Below are 6,337 nucleotides of genomic sequence, written 5' to 3' on the forward strand. Positions count from 1 at the left end.
AATGGCCTACTCCTGCACCTATTGTCTATTGTCTCCCCCTGTCAAACTCCCTGAGAATATTGTGTGTTTCCACAAGGTCACCTCTCATTCCACTAAACTCTAATGAGTACAGGCCCAGCCTCCTCAACCTTTCCTCATAAGACAGTCCCTCCATCCCCTGGGTCAGCCGAGTAAACCTTCCCTGGACTGTCTCCAACAGCAATCTGTCTTTGCTTAGATACGGGGCCCAGGCTGTATTGCAGCTGGGGCCTGACTTGTACCTTATACAATCACCTCCTCTCTCCTCCATTCACCTGCTCTTATACTCACAACGCAGCTTCTTCCCATTCTTTTGTCATCCCCATTTCCCTTCATGATTCCCCGTTCCCATCCTCCTTTTCACCTGCCGTTCCTCTGAGCCCTCACCTTTGTCACTTCGAAATTTCGGATGATGAAGCTCTTTGATGTCCGACTGGGAGGTGCTGTGGAGACGACGGTGAAATCTCCATATCTTTCCCTCTGAAGCTGATTAGGCCAGTACTGTTCACACTTGGGCTGAGAAGAGCAGATACTGTTACTGAGCAGTTATTGTTACTGAGCAGATATTGTTAGTGAGCAGATATTGTTACTGAGCAGATATTATTACTGACCAGATATTGTCAGTGACCAGATACTGTTACTGAGCAGATACTGTTACTGAGCAGATATTGTTAGTGAGCAGATACTGTTACTGACCAGATATTGTCAGTGAGCAGATACTGTTACTGAGCAGATATTGTTAGTTAGCAGATACTGTTACTGAGCAGATAATGTTACTGAGCAGATATTGTTAGTTAGCAGATACTGTTACTGAGCAGATAATGTTACTGAGCAGATACTGTTACTGAGCAGATACTGTTACTGAGCGGATATTGTCAGTGAGCAGATATTGTTACTGAGCAGATATTATTACTGACCAGATATTGTCAGTGACCAGATACTGTTACTGAGCAGATACTGTTACTGAGAAGATATTGTTAGTGAGCAGATATTGTTACTGACCAGATATTGTCAGTGAGCAGATACTGTTACTGAGCAGATATTGTTAGTGAGCAGATACTGTTACTGAGCGGATATTGTCAGTGAGCAGATACTGTTACTGAGCAGATACTGTTACTAAGCAGATACTGTTACTGAGCGGATATTGTCAGTGAGCAGATATTGTTAGTGAGCAGATATTGTTACTGACCAGATATTGTTAGTGAGCAGATACTGTTACTGAGCAGATATTGTTAGTTAGCAGATATTGTTACTGAGCAGATATTATTACTGAGCAGATACTGTTACTGAGTGGATATTGTCAGTGAGCAGATACTGTTACTGATTCTGGATCAGATATTGTTAGTTAGCAGATACTGTTACTAAGCAGACACTGTTACTGAGCGGATATTGTCAGTGAGCAGATACTGTTACTGAGCAGATACTGTTACTAAGCGGATATTGTCAGTGAGCAGATACTGTTACTAAGCAGATACTGTTACTGAGCGGATATTGTTAGTGAGCAGATACTGTTACTAAGCAGATACTGTTATTGAGCAGATATTGTTACTGAGCAGATATTGTACTGTACCATCATTGTTGAAAGCCGAGTGACCACTTGCTGTGGTCAGGCTGGATGGGTATGTGCTAAGTCAGTGAAGAAGCTGGGCTCAGCTTCAAGGCTGGAATTAAGGGCCAATGTTCTGAGAAGAGGCAGAGGGTATGGCTTGGGTTCAGTAAGGGACAGAATGAGGGGAGGGGCTGAACCCTGGGAGGGCATTAGGTCAAGGTAAGGGGAGAGGCTGAGGTCATGTCTTAGCTCAGCAGGAAGTGGACAGGATCAGGTGAGATTAGAGATGGAAATGTGTTGCTGGAGAAGCGCAGCAGGTCAGGCAGCATCTAGGGAACAGGAGAATCGACGTTTCGGGCATTAGCCCTTCTTCAGGAATGAAGAAGGGCTAATGCCTGAAGAAGGGCTAATGCCCGAAACGTCGATTCTCCTGTTCCCTAGATGTCTCCAGCAACACATTTCCATCTCTGATCTCCAGCATCTGCAGACCTCATTTTCTCTTCAGGTGAGATTAGAGCCTGGGCTGACGAGTCAAAGTCTGAGGAAATCAGGTTGATATGAGGGGGTGGGGTTAGGAGTTGGGTCAGGTAGGGAGCTGGGGTCGGGGGTCAGTGTCTAAGGCAATCAGGCTGGTGGAAGGGTCAGGGTAGGATTAGTGGGCATTGGGTCAAGGTCAGGTGTAATGGGGATGGGGTCAGGGGTCAGGTTTAATGGGGATGGGGTCAGGGGTCAGGTTTAGTGGGGATGGGGTCAGGGTCAGGTTTAATGGGGATGGGGTCAGGGGTCAGGTTTAATGGAGATGAGGTCAGGGTCAGGAGTCAGGTTAAGTGAAGATGGGGTCAGGGGTCAGCGGTCAGGTTTAGTGGGGTCAAGGGTCATACCTTGTCCTGCTCAATAAGGTTGGTCAACATGATGATAATGTTGGAATCTTCTTGCCAAACCATTTCCCAGAAATCAGCGATGGTGTGAGACAGAGGACCTGGGAAAACCAGATCAGGTTTAGACATTTGGGAAAACAGTAGCAGGAGTAGGCCATTCGGCCCTTTGAGCCTGTTCACTATCCAATCGGCTAATCATCCAATTCAATAGCTGGTTCCCACTTTCTCCCATTAACCTTTAAGCCTGTTAGTCCTAAAACTATTTCAAACACTTCCTTGAAAATAGTCAAAACATTTGAGCTTGGCTGCTGTCCGTGTTCCACTGACACTCCACTTTCTGGGGAAAGACATTTCTCCTCATCCTGATCTGGAAGGGCCTATCCTGGGCCCTGGCCCTTGAGCCTGAGAGGCCGGTTTCTAGACTCCCTCTGTCTACTCCCTGGGACTGGGGTCAGATAGCTGGACACTGGAGAGTGTGAGTTCCCTGATTGAGGCTGTTCATCCAGTTCAATCAGGGAGGCCGGGCTGACATAAAAGGATGACTTTCAGGAATATTGAGTCTTGACTCAGTGAGAGGCAGTGATACTGTCAAAGGCTGTGCTTTTGTAAATAAAGAGTGATTGGTGATGGGATCCCAGCCTCTGAGGAGTTATTTTAATCCCGTTTAATCTGTTTCCTCTCCAGTCCAGGCAACGTCCTGATGAATCTCCTCTGCACTCTCTCCAGTGTAATCACATCCCTCCTATAATGTGAATTCCAGAACTGCACATAATAGTTTAGCTGTGACCTAACCTACTTTTTATACAGTTCAGAAAACATTGTTGATCTTAAATACTCAGAAGGTAAGTATGCCCTGTGCCTTCTTAACCACTTTATCCCCCTGTGCTGATCCTTAAGGGACCAGTGTACATGCACACCTCGGTGCTTCTCACAGTCCTTCTCTACATCTTGTATTTCCTTGCCTTGTTTGTCTTACCCAAGTGCATCCCCTCTCTCGTACCTGGATTGAATTCCACTTGCCGCTGATCAGCCCACCTGACCAGCCCGTTATATCCTCCTGGAATCGAAGACCATCCTCCTCATTATTTACCATCCTGCACTCAGCCAATTCTGGATTCAGTTTGCCAAATTTCCTTGGATGTGATGGGCTCTTACCTTAACTGTCAGTCTCCCATTCAAGACCTCATCAAAAACTTTGCTGAAGTCCAAGTCGACCGCATCAAAGCATTGCTCTCTTGTACATGCACTGTCACCTCTTCGAAAAACTCAATCAAGTTAGTCAGACGTGACCTCTCCTTACTAAACCCTGTTAATCCCTGCCTCTCCAAGTTCAACTTAATTCCGTCCCTCAGAATTGTCTCCAAATACCACCAAGGTTAGGCTGATCAGCCGCTAGTTTCCTGGATTATCTCTTGCTCCCTTCTCTCATAATGGTACCACATTAGCTGTCCTCCAATCCCCTTGCACTTCTCCTGTGGCCAGAGAGGAATTGAAAATTATTGCCAGTGCTGCCAGTCCTCCATTTCCTGACTCAACAGCCTGGGTATACATTTCAGCCTGCCCTGGAGAGGTATCTACTGTTAACCTGCTCGGCCATTTAGAATCTCCATGCAGTCCAGACTATTTTCTTTAATTGTATCAGAAACATCTCGCTGATTTCTCTCATCATTTTGTTCCTCTCATTAGTCAATGCCCACACACAGTGTTCATTTAGAAACCTACCCGTACCCTCTGGCTCAGGGCACAAATTATCACCGAGCTCCAGAATGGGCCCTACTCTTCCCCGGGTATCCTTTGATCCTGAACATATATGACCATATAATCAGGGTTCTCTCTTATTTTCCATATCCCCAATCACTTTCCCGATTTCTGAGTTAAGTTCCCTCTTGCACATTCTACATTCATTGAAGGCTTCTCTTATTTGGAGTCCTCAGTATCAGCCTTTAGCCTCCCTTTCCCTTCATCCATTGCTGTCAATCACGAGATATTCAGGGCTCCCAGGATTTGGTGATGCCATCCTTTGTCTTTATTGGAAGATGTTGGCCCTGTGCTCTGTTTGAATGTGAGGCACTGCTTGGACACAGATTTACCAAATGTTGTTCAACATGGAGGAGTACTGATTCATCAGCCGGGGGAGGATGGTGTGTGGTAATCAGCAGGAGGTTTCCTTGCCCATGTTTAACCTGAAGCCATGGGAGATCATGGGGAATGGAGCTAATGTTGGGGACTCCCAGAGCAACCCCCTCCCGACTGTATCCCACTGTGCCCCCTCCCCTGCTGGGTCTGTCCTGCCGGTGGGACCAAACATACCCAGGGATGGTAATGGTGGGGCCTGGGACATTGTCTGTGAGGTAGGATTCTCTGAGTATAACTCTGTCAGGATGTTGTTTGACGAGTCCGTGAGACAGTTACAGAGTCACAGAGATGTACAGCACAGAAACAGACCCTTCGGTCCAACCCATCCATGCTGAACAGATATCCCAACCCAATCTAGTCCCACCTGCCCATATCCCTCCGAACCCTTCCTATTCATATACCCTCTTAAATGTTGTAATTGTACCAGCCTCAGAGAGAGCAGTTGTTATACAGCTAACACTGGAATGGGTAATTTTGAAATTTCAGCATTCAGATGACAAATCCAGTGACTTTCCTCCCATAAACAGCCAGCTCAGGAAGATCCAACTGAATAATTATAGTCACCAAGAGACACTTCTTCAAACAGCACAGTGTGAGGAGCACTCGGTGTAACCGCCTCCTGTCAGTGAAACAAAGCAGTGCACGAAGATACACCTACCTTGTGTTGCAATGTAATACTTAGGCTTCTTATATCCCTGAAACAGAAAAGCTGTGAGTCAACATATTTCTGTAACAAAGGAGCAGTGTGTCCGTGCTGTAATACAGGAGCAATGTGTCCGTGCTGTAATACAGGAGCAATGTGTCCGTGCTGTAATACAGGAGCAGTGTGTCTGCACTGTAATACAGGGGCTGTGCGTCCGTGCTGTAATACAGGAGCAATGTGTCCGTACAGTAATACAGGAGCAGTGTGTCCGTGCTGTAATACAGGAGCAGTGTGTCTGCGCTGTAATACAGGAGCAGTGTGTCTGTGCTGTAATACAGGGGCAGTGTGTCCGTGCTGTAATACAGGAGCAGTGTGTCCGTACAGTAATACAGGAGCAGTGTGTCCGTACAGAAATACAGGAACAGTATGTCCGTGCTGTAATACAGGAGCAATGTGCCTGTGCTGTAATAAAGGAGCAGTGTGCCTGTGGTGTAACACAGGAACAGTGTGTCCATGCTGTAATACAGGGGCAGTGTATCCGTGCTGTAATACAGGAGCAGTGTGTCCGTGCTGTAATACAGGGGCAGTGTGTCCGTGCTGTAATACAGGAGCAGTGTGTCCGTGCTGTAATACAGGAGCAGTGTGTCCGTGCTGTAATGCCGGGGCAGTGTGTCCGTACAGTAATACAGGAGCAGTGTGTCCATACAGAAATACAGGAGCAGTGTGTCCGTGCTGTAATACAGGAGCAGTGTGTCTGTGATATAATACAGGAACAGTATGTCCGTGCTGTAATACAGGAGCAATGTGCCTGTGCTGTAATAAAGGAGCAGTGTGCCCGTGGTGTAACACAGGAACAGTGTGTCCATGCTGTAATACAGGAGCAGTGTGTCTGTGCTGTAATACAGGGGCAGTGTGTCCTTGCTGTAATACAGGAGCAGAGTATCTGTGCTGTAATACAGGGGCAGTGTGTCTGTGCTGTGACACATGAGCAGTGTGTCTGTGCTGTAATACAGGGACAGTATGTCCGTGCTGTAATACAGGAGCAGAGTATCTGTGCTGTAATACAGGGGCAGTGTGTCCGTGCTGTTATACAGGGGCAGTGTGTCTGTGATG

At 46.8% G+C, this 6,337-nt stretch overlaps 1 long non-coding RNA gene across 1 annotated transcript; it reads right to left on the minus strand.

Annotated features, from left to right (window-relative positions):
* Nucleotides 1–413: 413 nt before the first annotated feature.
* Nucleotides 414–5,279, minus strand: LOC122546067. Its single transcript, XR_006310654.1, has 3 exons — nt 5,240–5,279; nt 2,449–2,546; nt 414–534 (listed from the first exon to the last, which is right to left on the minus strand). It is a non-coding gene; the product is annotated as an uncharacterized LOC122546067 (long non-coding RNA).
* Nucleotides 5,280–6,337: the final 1,058 nt, after the last annotated feature.

The sequence above is a fragment of the Chiloscyllium plagiosum genome, unplaced genomic scaffold, assembly GCF_004010195.1.
Source record: "Chiloscyllium plagiosum isolate BGI_BamShark_2017 unplaced genomic scaffold, ASM401019v2 scaf_25268, whole genome shotgun sequence".
Lineage (NCBI taxonomy): Eukaryota > Metazoa > Chordata > Chondrichthyes > Orectolobiformes > Hemiscylliidae > Chiloscyllium > Chiloscyllium plagiosum.